Below are 12,835 nucleotides of genomic sequence, written 5' to 3'. Positions count from 1 at the left end.
TAAAACCTATTGCATACCTGAAGACAAGAGTGCTATGTCAAACCAGTAAGCACAACACTCTCCTTGTAAATTTGTTATTATTCTCCTAACTACTCAACCTTTAAATAAGAGGTGGAAATCTTTGTACAGAAAGATTTCTGTACAGCAGAGAACCTAAATGACTCAAGCTGATCAAAAATGGAAGATTAACCTTTTATTGATGCACACGTAAAGTAAGACTCTTCCAAGATCAATTTAATTATTTATATGTACAAAGCAAGTGAACCTATTACAGTTCTCTGAGCTATTCAAGACTTCTCTTGAAGACATGAAGATACTCAATACTCAGACAAGGCCTTGAGTAAATGAATGAGTAATTGAGTAATTGAGTAATTGAAGCTGGCCCTGTTTTAACGGTGTAGTTGGACCAGATAATATCTAAAGGTTTTATACAATTTTTTTCCCCCCTTTTTTATGATTCTTATTTTATAGCATATTACATATGCTTTGCACAAGGATAAATGAACACAAAAAGACAAGTAGAAGAAATTTTTATCAAGATGGATAAAATTGTTCACAAGTGTAGGGAAAGAGAATACCTTACAACATATCTCTTTTCCTCACAACTCCTATTCCATGTTCATATTTCTGCCATCATAATCCAATAAATGCCTATAAATAACATGCAAGTAACTATTATAGCTACCAGTTAAACATGAAGTAGCTGCTTCATTTATGTGACAGATATGAATTCAACTAATGAAGTCAATCTGTTACTGATTTATAAGAAATGGGTTCAGAATTTATAATCACATCACAAGAGTTTTTGTGTCTCCTCTCCTGAGCAATAACAGTATCACACCTGCAATCTGCCTGTTGGAGTATCTTAAAAAACAAATCAATAAATAAAGAAAACTGTTGATATGACAGTCTCTGTAGGGATTCTGGGCTTTAAAGTTTGCTTCTGTACACATTATAGAATCTATCTTCATACTATACTCTGAGGTCTACTGTGAGAATAATTTCTGTAAGATTAAATAAGATTTAAATAATTTATTTTAAAATTTATCAATGCTACTTTATAAGTGATCTGATGCTATTATTGGGTTTTGGTACCGCAAAAAAAAAAAAAAAAAAACAAACCTAAAACATTTGCAATCTTAACCGAAAATAACATTCAGTTGCAGCTATTTCCAGTTTTTAGGATACTAAAACAACGTACACCTCCATGGATCTCATCCAGATTTAGAGACCTATAGGAGTATGCTTTATGCAAAAATAGATAACATAGGTGCACCTGATTACTTCCTTTACTTTTCGGTGTAGCACAAACTACTGTCAGATTTTCACCTCCACCTCCACTTTTTGTAGAAAGACAAGAAAGTCAGCTTATGATTTAACGAGAATGAATACACCATAGTATTTATAGAGGTCTAAATTCCTGAACAGATTTTCATTTAAGTACTAGTGCTGAATTCAACATTTCTTTATATTTTAAGTATATAAAGAATTCTGATTGAATGACAAGAGTAATTTAAATGAACATTATTTAAATTCAGTGCCAACCCATTATACTTAAGGTAACAAAAATACGAACAGAGGTCTTTGCTTTCTGGGGACAAGCATTTCAAGAATATACTGTATTTTAGCACTTGAGGCCATATTCTGGCACACTCATGAGAAGTTCTATTTGTACAAAGTTATTAATCATCTATTTCGATATGCTTTGCAAAAGTGATAATATGCAACTGCTAAGTAGCACAAGTGACAAATGGCATGCCATCCCCTATTCACTGTTTATTTTTTTAAGTGGCTTCATTACTCATGAGAGGTGGCAGACTGACAGCCTTGCAACAAAATGCAAGCAAGGCTGTAGCTACACATTTGTTGCCCCAAAAATACTCTTCTGAGGTGCTTGGTTTAGTGATCACAGTCAGACTTCTTTTATAGCAGGGGTGTCAAACTCATTTTCACCTGGGAGTAACATTTATACAGACCTAAAGTGACATTTGGCCCTTTGAAGGTAACCACAAGGCTGATGTGGCCTCTGGTGAACATAAGACCTATGGGGAGAGGCTGAGGGAGCTGGGGTTGTTTAGTCTGGAGAAGAGGAGGCTTAGAGGTGACCTCATCACTCTCTATAACTACCTGAAGGGAAGTTATAGCCAGGTGGGGATTGGTCTCTTCTCCCAGGCTGTTAGCAACAGAACAAGGGGCATGGGCTTAAACTCTGCTAGGGGAAATTTAGGCTGGATATTAGAAAGAAATTCTGTCCAGAGAGAGTGGTCAGGCATTGGAATGGCCTGCCCAGGGAGGTGGTGGACTCACCATCACTGGAGGTTTTTAAACTGAGATTGGACATGGCACTTAGTGCCATGATCTAGTAAATGGACTGGAGTTGGACCAAGGGTTAGACTTGATGATCTCTGAGGTCTTTTCCAACCCAGTCGATTCTGTGATTCTGTGAAAATGAGTTTGACACCCTAACCATCAACTTAAAGGAAATTATTTCGTGACTGTGCCATCCTTGATATAAACAATGTAGCAAAGATCACAATAAGGGTCTAGAAACAAATTAACAGGTCAGAACTTTGCCCATTCAGTGACTGAGCACTCTTGTCCACTCTAAGGACTTCACAAAGCCATCGATGGAAGAGATAATTTGCATTCACTGTCCTTACTCTGTTCTGGAAACATAATCCTTGACATTGGTTTTGCATTCAATCATGTCAACATCGATGAGGAAAATGCCAGTACAGGTGATCCAAACCAAACAAAAAAGATTTTAGAGTTTAGATAATTAACTAACAGTGTGCTGACAAATAAGTTACTTACACTTCCCCACTCTGTCTGCCACTAACCCTCCCGTCTTTGGTCTACCAGTGTACTGCAGATCTGGCTTGGCTCAAGTGTGGTGAATCCCAGTGAGATATCTGTACAGCAGTGCCATAGGGCTAAACCAACTTTCATCTATACCTCTTGGCCCTCACTTCATGACTGTCTCCACCAGAATCAAACTACTAAGAAGAACGCTACTTCTTGAAAGCACAACAATGCCTTGCACAAGACAATTTAGTGCTGTTCTTTCAATCTACCCTCTCCATAAAAAAATGAGAGTTAATTCCTCTGCCTTCTCTCTGCCTTTTCTTCTGCAATAAATAAGGAGTGCTGGACTATACAGTGGCATGTAAGAAGTGACACAGTTCCTGCATAAATGGTACAGCTGTTTTCCTGGGAGAAGCGATCAGATGAGCAAGCAGATGCTGACAATGCCTATATGCAGAGACAGAAGTTAATATGACCTTCCCCTAGAACATTTCTACATAAAATCCTATCAGTCTTCTCTCAGAGGGTTGTCAGCAACCTACACACAACAGAGACCAGATGCTCCATAAGGAATACATTGGAAATACTCTATGCTGTATTATTCAAGTTTCTGGATGCTCTTGGCATCATCGTATTAGGCTAAATCAGAATTTTCTGCAAGCAGGGGTAAACACCGACTCAAGATAAAATCCTCCTCAGCACATTCTCTAGGTTTGTCACAGGGTCCCAGAAAGCCCCAGCCTCTGAGGAGGCTGAATCACAGTCTCAAACAGTTTGAACATCCTCAGTTTTCATCTGGTGATGTATCTTGGCAGCGTAACTTCACTTATTCTGAATTTCACAACACTATAGGTGAACAGCTTCTGCTATAAGAGTTAGCACAGATCTCTCTCAGGCATGAGCAATAATAGTTAGCTGAACTAACTGAGAAACTTCTTTGCTCCTCTCTGGATAAACTATAATAATGAAATGTCAGAGACTGCATTTTTAGTTAAGTGTCTCAAAATTTGTTTGCTCCTGTCTCCGCCACAAATGACGATACCACTTCCCAGAAGCCTTCCCAGCTACGAGCCCCAGGAAACCTGTCTAGCTACAGGCAATAGGGGCATGTCCTGCTGGGAACCTGCCTGTCTACAAGCCATGGGAGACTTGCCTGGCCATGAGCAAATCACTTGCCCCTGCCAGAGCATGTGTGGGGACCGAGCTACATGGGACCAGCGTGTCAGGACCAAGAGATGTGCAAAGGTGTGGACTGGGCAGTCCGTGCATAGAAGACACACACAGTATGCACGCAACCTGGAGGTCCCCACAAACACCAAGCAGTATCACGTGTGTACCTCTCAGGGTACACCTGTGAGTGATGGACAAGCTGCCTTCCTGAGATGCACTGCCCTGCCTACTGAAGCTGACTGGATCCTGGATCCGTGGTGGTTAACTTTCTCTTGCAAACCTGTCCCAACTGTGTGCTAGGTTTCCTACTTTTCTGCCTTTTTCTCCCGGTCCTATCACTATCTTCTTCATAAGTGTTCAATAAAGTTCCCTAGTCAAGTGGCATTTGACCTCACTTGTGTCTTAATCTCACTCCAGGCAATATTAAAGAATCTCTCTGGCTTGGAACTTCCCAGACCAAACCCCAACATAAACCTAGCAAGAAGAAGAAAAATTGAGGAAAACTTCCTACATATTTCTCCAGGCTTTCTGAAGCACTAAATCAGTTTACAGCAGTTTGTAAATTTTCTGTATTAATCAACAATACTTTAAAAAGTCAGCATTTTTAGTGCTTAAATAACTCCAAAAAATAGACTTGTAGAAAGCTGAACTTGACAATTAGAGCCATCTCAAAGAAGAAATCATGTTTTGTTAGTTTAAAAAACTTTGAGAAATAACATAGTTAGGAGCACTTGGAAATTAGATGTTGTATAGGATGCTCTTATGTGTAATGACTAAACAAGGCAATCGCTGCACTGGGTGTCTTACATAGATACATGGTAAGCTTATATTCAGTATGTCAGGAAGTCCATGCTGTTAGAGACACAGATTCATCATTTACTAGGGTTACAAATATACACAATTGAGATTACATTATAATGTCCACCTGCCAAGGTCATATAAATTTTCCTCCATAATATTCAAATATAAATGCACACTAATCAATTCCTATGGCCTCTAAAATGCTAGAAGAACTCGTGTAAACCCTCAGCATTAAGCAGCAACCATTAAAGGCTACTTCTTCAGTTTTGATGCTCACTTGGGTTTGACCATGGCTCAAACACTGAACCACACAGAATATGTTTCAGCCTGCTTATTTAACATTATTAATTACTTGCCCTACTGTAGTTAGCCACTGTGGAATTAATTAATCTTCTTTCTGTAAAAATATTACAGCAATTGATATCAGAATACATCTCCCAATCTAAAACTTCAAGACTTGTGCATACAACTTCTCTACTTCAAAATCATCTGAGCTAGAAATAATTCTTCATCTTGTTCGTAAATATGCAGACTTGCTCCACCTTTCCCTTACAGGTTACAGAAAGAAAAATTCTCATGAGCTTGAGTTCCAGTACGGAGATAAAGATGCAGCAATGGATTAATTGCTGCACAGCATGAATCACCAGGTTTCAGTTTTAGGAAACATGATTTAGGAATGAAAACTTAAGAGTACAATAATCTGTCACTTAATAGCCCTTTCAGTCTATAAGAGTAACAATTTTGTCTAACTGTCTAACTCCCATGGGTGGCATTTTCTACATACTTTCTTAGAAAGGACTTTTCCACATATACTCATTAGGTCAACAGGTAACACATGCGATGTAAAAGTTCACATGGGAGATTTCAGTATTTATTCTTAAGGATAAAGTTAGGATGACAGAATTCTGCTGGGAAAGCAAGCAAGTTCATTCAAATGAAACATTCAAATAAAAGCAAGTTCTGTAACCAAAGAGAAGGAAAGAGAAAAGTCTAATGTAAGAATAGAAGGCAGTCCTGGTCTCCACACACTCTCTTCTAGTCACAACTGAATATTATTCTGATGAACGTGGAAGACTGATTATTTTATTGAAGTAATTAATCAAGTAATGACTACACTTGTGTGTTCAATTATAGTCTTTATGGTTGATTAATCTTTATAATACATGTCATTACTGGCTCTATTTTTTTCCACCCAGGGCAAAGAAGGCCAATGTAAAAAATGAGAAGATAGCTATAACAAACTTGTACACTTAGAAGGTACAGTAATAGACAATGTTGAGGACACATTTTTCACTGTCGGAAATATTGCTTTGTTTACTGAAGCTGGAAAATAAATTGAACAATTGCTAAACATCCAATTCCTATGCAGTAGCAACAACTTGCTTTTTAATCACTAGAAAGCAGGGTTTTAAAAGTCATAATTCCCCTAAGCTAGGAAGGAGGGAAGGAAGGAGGGAAGGAAGGAAGGAGGGAAGGAAGGAGGGAAGGAGGGAAGGAAGGAAGGAAGGAAGGAGGGAGGGAGGGAGGGAGGGAGGGAGGAAGGAAGGAAGGAAGGAAGGAAGGAAGGAAGGAAGGAAGGAAGGAAGGAAGGGAGGGAGGGAGGGAGGGAGGGAGGAAGGAAGGAAGGAAGGAAGGGAGGGAGGGAGGAAGGAAGGAAGGAAGGAAGGAAGGAAGGAAGGAAGGAAGGAAGGAAGGAAGGAAGGAAGGAGCGAGCTTTATATTTTCTCATTGATTTTACATTATCCATTTTTGTTTCAATGGCTCTGATTAAGGTGATGTAATCTTAAATCACATCACCTCCAGCAGCAAGTATTATTGTTTTTAATTTATAAACAGTATTGGGCTAAATCCATACTTTGTGAATCAGTATACTTGCTGCTACAAAAAAATTCCTATTGAGTCAACTGGCAAATTTCATGATTCATCTGTCTGAACTGAACAAACATGCCCCTTCATGAGAAAGCAAGATGCCTTATTCTATGAGAGGAAGCAGATTTAGTGGAGAGTGAGTACTTTAAAGACTCAGAAGTTACCACAAGAATTTATTTGGGCTAATTCCATTAGAAGTATGTTAGGTAAAAAACAAGTTTAAATCCAAAGGACAAAAGACCAAATTAACACAAACAGAGAGTGAAACAGCATCATCAGTATCTCCAGAAACAAGCTGCATGCAAATCTGCACAACGATTCATTGCTCTGGGAGCACAAAGTTTTAGGTATGCTGGGATTGATTTCCTCAGTCCTGTAAGTATTTACATATGCATTCAGCATTACACACACATACATTTACATTCTTTTCAAAAAGACTGAGGATGACTAGCAACATGTTTATGACATACTTACAAAACGAATGCCAAACCAGAATGTATTACCAAGCACCAAAACACAGTTTGACACTTAATTTTGGTTCTAATAAGACACAATGAAATCTCAGATGAAATCTTCACATCAGTTCAGGTGATTTTAGGTCAGTAGCATGTAATACTATGAAGCTTTAGATTGTGCCTGATGGATACACAAATTGCTTGAACCTCAAGGTAGCATGTAGTGGAGGATGCAGCAGCTTCATGTATTTCACATATATCAGTCTTGGCTGAAAAAAATCTTCCTCTAACAGGCTACTGCCCAAGTTTCTTGCTTTTAGTGGAAATGCAGCCAGTTTATAGTGCTGCAGGAGGTGGACTAAGTTCTGTACCTTTTATTTAGCAACCAGTGGATTTTTAAGTAGAGAAGAAAAGTAGCATGCAAATATCACCATTTTCACAAGCACGAAGGAAGAGTAAAAGAGAAGATTCTCCTACCAACACAGCCAAGATGGAAAAAGAAGACAGTAAGCTCAAGATACAGTAATGCTACAGCCTTCTGTCACTGTCTTCTCCTACAGGTCACTGAACAGGTTAGGAGCCAGCTGAGACAATCTTTGTACTACTTTGGCTACCCCTTCCTTCCACTCATACATACCTCTCCCAATCAATGTGGAGTCTGCTTTCAGTATGTTAACTTAAGTTCTAATTTGTCTTATTTCAAACTGGAGTACAGTTCATACATATAGACAACTCAACTTGGCTAATAGCCTAGGGAAGACGGGCTGATACCTGCAGAAGCACAACCCATGCAGCACTATTATCCATCCACACTGCAGCCACAAATTTCACTGCCTTCTCAGTACTTGCCCTTCCTTGCCCTTAAACCACCAGGTCAATAATAGGTATATATAAGTTTTAGCTCTGGTATCTATTTTAGGAGATGGCAGATAACTGAGCAGCTTCAGATTTTCCAGAAGTAATAAAGCAACAAGTAATTAGACTCCAAGGGAAAAATGTTTGATGCTTTTTTTAAACTCCTAAGTGCCATACAACTTATTATAAATACTGTTACTAGGTGCCCTCCCTTCTCATTACCAGTTAAGTAAAAAGAAGAAAAAAATAGGAAAAAAATCAGGCACATAATACTCAAATCACAACAACAAATTAATATCTGCAAATGCTCAAATAAAAACTATATAGTTTAGTTTATGACTCACCAGGTCACATTATACATAGGAATTCAGAATTGTTTAGTGATTTCATGATGGCAGTTGTGATTCTTGAAAGTTTTACTAACAGTGTTACAAAACAACTGTTATGATTCTCCAGAGCATACTTCTAAGACAGGAAGTAGAATAAAATAGCTTTTATATTTCATGGGCACTATGTAGTGAGATGCATTATTGCAGGGTGTAGGTACGGTAAACCAATTGGAATACACAAATTTGTACATAAAACTTTGGACCCAATATTAGTTATCTTAATATCCTACAACCCTTTAAGTTGAGTTTTGGCTGATTCTAAGAAGCAAAACAATTAAAAAAAGATTGTCTACCCATACCAACATTTCAGAAAGCTGTGCCATTTTTACACTGAAGATGCACTAGTAATTGCTATATGTGAAGATTATCTGAAAGAGAAAAACAAACAAACAAACAAACAACACAAAACAACTAACATAAACCAACCTTAAACAACTGGAAAAAGACAACCTTAAAGAACATAAACTAATCTGCCTTCAAAATCTTAAAACAAACAGCCATGAACCACCTAAAAAGAACCTTCCAACAATCTACAACATACTACCTGAACCAACCTCAAGCAACAACCTAAACCAAAAACAAACCACCTTCAATGACCTAAAATAACTGAGCTTAAACAACATGAAACCTCTGAGAAACAGACAACCTACAAACAAGCAACCAACCTCAGACAGCACAAAACAACTCAAAACAACAAACCTCAAATAACCCAAACAACCAAAACCAACCTAAGCCAAATGACCAAAAAAAACGTAAACCACCAAACAAGCAAAATAAAACCTACCAAAAAAAACAAATTAAACCACCAGGAAAGAACTAAACAACCTCAAACAGCCTACCCAAATCAAATCACCTAACCCAACCTACCTAAAAAAACAACTAAACCAACTTCAACCAAACAACCTCAACTAACCTCAACAGAAACCCTCCAAGTGACCTCAACCATGTAAACCAAACCTACCTAAACCAACCTACATAAAAACACAGACGTCAACCAACCTATCTAAACTGCCTACTGAAGAAAAAAAAAAACAAAACACAAACCAACCTAAAATAACCAACCTAAACCACCCAACCTAAAATCATCTAAACAACCTAAGCGAAATTACCTAAACCACCCTAAACCAAACTATTGGAAACAACCTCAACGAAACCAACTTCAACCAAAAATCACTTACATCAAGTAACCTAAACCCAACAGCCTTCAACAACCAGTCTCTGACAATCACCCTCAAAGAACCTGCCTCAAACAAACAACCTCCAAACACCTCAACAACCTAAACTAAGCTACCAAAACCAAAATCCTTCACCAAAACAGCCCCTGCTTGCAAGGGCTCAGGGCTGGCTGCACCATCTGCAGCTGCTACTTGTCAGCTCTCCCTGCAGGCAACACAAGCACCTGGCAGGGACCAGAGTGCTTGTCATGCATCACTGGCCAAGAAGCACAGCAGCAAAACAAGTTTGGGAAGGGAAAAAAGTCTGCTCACCATCACTAAGTGTCACGCTTTGGAAAAGATCCCATGGTACCATGCACCTCTTCTTCTTCTTCTTTTGTGCATGAACAGTCCCATGCCTCACTCTCAAGGTTCTCCCTCTTCAGAAACCAGGGACAGCTTGGCCTCTATTCCTGCTGCTGCTCTGTGCAGCTCTGGGACTTGCCTTTGCCAGCCTGCAAGGGATGTTTTCTCACACTCAACTGAAGAATGCATCAGCCAACTCCTGGCTACACTTGGGCTTGTGTTAATGCTTGTGAGCATAGGTTCTGAAACAGAGTCAGAAATGGAAATCAAGTGACATGAAATAACATAACATGAAACCACATAAAATAAAGTAAATTTAAAAATTAACAGCAAAATAAAATAAAACAAAATACAAAGTACACTTGTATTCATTGTGTTATGTGCCCTTGAAAGTGGTTTTGGAGCTGAAACCCCCCCTGTCCTATCAGGCAAACAATCTCTTTATTATTTGACTCACTGTGAGAGAAAGAAGAGAAGACGAGACAAGACAAGACAAGAGGTGCTCTGCTCTGTTATGCCTGGAGTTCAGCGTGACAAGCCCTGACAGAGCCCTGAGGGCTCCACACCTGAAAAACATGGCACAATTACCTCCTCCCCATCACATACCTATACCATTAGCTGCACACAAAGGGCTGATTTGCAAACTGTACCTCAGCAAACAGTTTGCTGTGGAAGCCACGGTCAGAGGGCACGGGTAGGAAGGTCCCAGTGTTAAACAGCCCAAGAGAGAAAACCTGCTGAGTCCCCAAACCCAACGGTGCCAAAACATCCACTGAGGCGGGAGCTGTCTGAGGAAGAGAAAGTACAAACACAGCGAGTCGTTGCCCCAAGTGCAGGACAGAAAGCACCTTCATGGAATTGCATGGGAGATGGTCACAGGCAGTATCAGTACTGCAACTAAGGCTGGACTGGCAACAAATGCACACTGTGTTTTTGTAAACAAGGGACACTATTAGGTTGATTACTCCCCTATCTTGCAGGTAACGGGACTGATTCGGGCCCAGCACCCCAAAGGCTTCCTCCAAAGGGTGCTGGGCAGAGGGGTGGGGGGGGCAGGAGGGATTGCTGCTGGTGGGGCTGCACGTGTGTGGCTCTGTCACCCCCATGTCACAATGCCAGCACCCGGCAATGCAGCAGTCACAATGCCCTGGGTAGGATCAAAACAAGCAGCCAGGTCCTGTGTCCACTGCCAGAGCTGGCCTGAGGGCAGCCCCAACACACCCCAGAGGAAGCACCTGAGGAGCTGCTGGAATCCCAGGGCAGAGTCTGAGGGAGGAAGACTTTGCATGAGGCTGCTGGAGGTTCTCCACTGCAAGACAATCTGCTGGCAGGGCCACTTTCCAAGCTCAGCTCATGGGTGGAAATCCTTTTCAACTGGATAGCAGTGGCAAGACCAAGGCAATTCCTCCTTGAGGAGCACTGCAGAGCTCACCATTCTCATCCCCTACACAGCCAGGCTCAGGAGCCATAAGAAATAGGAGGTATAAGGGTTGCAAGGGGTTGCAGGGCTTTGGAACACCCACTGGTGTCCTGACAGCACAGGAAGAATTCTTGCCCCCAAGGTCCATCAGCTCAGAGGCATTTGGGCACTCTGGGAAGTCCCCGAGATGGCTCCAGCTCAAGGGAGGATAGGCTAGGGCTTGGGCAGGTCCTGGAAGGTGTGAGCAGCCTGTGGGACAAGGAGCCAGGTCTGGCTCACATGCTCAGGGAACAGCCGATCGCCAGAACTGGGGTCAGGAAGGAATTCTTTCCCCCGGGGCAGACTGGCACTGGTCCCCAGGGTTTTTTTTCCTTCCTCTGCAGCAAGAAAAGAGAAGGACAAGAGAAGAGAAAGAGAAGTCCTAGTGACTTCAAGTTATGCTTCTGTCTGCAGAGCACCAGGATGCTTGGAAGCCAGATGGACTCCAACATACTGCAAGGAGATCTTCCATGGGCACCTTGGCATATAGTGCCAACAAGGAGTAAAGGGATTCCCTGCGGATTTCTGCCACTCCCCTCTCTCTGTGCTTACAAGTGTTGTTTTTTCACACAGTTGTCTATGGAAGCTTTGCCTATGGCCCATGTTCCTTGGTGGAGCTCAGCCCCTCATGATGAAGCATCCTTCTCCACACCAGCATATGAATTTTCAATCAGAAAGTCAATGGTCTTCATGGGAGACCTCTCTTTCACAGCAGCTGCAAGTCTGATACAAGAAATGACATGCAATGAACTTTTCCTTTTTAGATAAGCAGACCAGAATCAGTTGAGCTTTTCCCTCTAAGAAATAATGGGTTTCCTCTCCATGATGACTTCTTTATGTCACTATATGCTGAATTCTGATAGAAAAGCCTGTTAACTGCAGAATATCAATACATTGCGAATGTTACAGAACAAACTGCATTAACAATAACATAAAGTAATTACAATTTTATGAACTCACGGTCCTGTATGGTCCTTTATTAAAATACTGCATGTGAATATTGGATGATGTGTTTGGATCTACCTTAGCTGAAGGAAGTAATCCCATGTAAAAAATGAACAATCTTTTAGATACAATGTCAGAGAACAGAAAAGTTATTCACTCTATATCTATCCGATTCCAATTTTAGTGGGAAAAAGACGAACGCTTGCAGATTAAAAAAAAGTTAAAAAGGAAAAATAATGAAACTCAGTTGTAAAAAGTTAACACATTTTTCCATTTTAATTTCATTTCTGCTTGAAATTCCATAGGAAGCATAGGCATAAGCTGAAACAATCAGCAGGTAAATATTGAGCAGATTTATATGACAGTCTGTATCTTCTCCCATTGATAGCAGCAATAAAACTTTCAGCAATGTAAAAGTCCCAAAAAATATTCCCTGAAACTATGGCCAAATGGAACTATTTTTCACTCAAACTGTATACCATATGGGGGTCATAAACTGTCACAGGGTCACATTTAACAGAGGAATCAAGCTAAATAAAGTAAAAACCAAGCACGTAACTTAGTCTC

General features: G+C 40.3%; 2 long non-coding RNA genes across 7 annotated transcripts in view; one reads left to right on the top strand and one right to left on the bottom strand.

Annotated features, from left to right (window-relative positions):
- The window catches only part of LOC110361764 (uncharacterized), a 91,958-nt gene extending 81,853 nt beyond the window's left edge, over window positions 1–10,105 (bottom strand). The window contains exon 1 of the long non-coding RNA XR_010470217.1: window positions 9,832–10,105. This is a non-coding gene — a long non-coding RNA (uncharacterized LOC110361764). The remainder of the gene's footprint in view (window positions 1–9,831) is intronic.
- Window positions 1–12,835, top strand: part of LOC110361765 (uncharacterized) — a 106,744-nt gene that overhangs the window by 49,633 nt on the left and 44,276 nt on the right. For 5 of the 6 annotated variants that reach the window (XR_010470214.1, XR_010470213.1, XR_010470216.1 and 2 more), the window contains one exon: window positions 2,863–6,244. The exons of the other annotated variant lie outside the window; for it this stretch is intronic. This is a non-coding gene — a long non-coding RNA (uncharacterized LOC110361765). Of the gene's footprint in view, window positions 1–2,862; window positions 6,245–12,835 lie in introns of those variants that run through there. 6 annotated transcript variants of the gene reach the window in all.

Source organism: Columba livia, chromosome 2 (genome assembly GCF_036013475.1).
Source record: "Columba livia isolate bColLiv1 breed racing homer chromosome 2, bColLiv1.pat.W.v2, whole genome shotgun sequence".
NCBI lineage: Eukaryota > Metazoa > Chordata > Aves > Columbiformes > Columbidae > Columba > Columba livia.
This window is presented reverse-complemented; position numbering and strand designations above follow the sequence as displayed.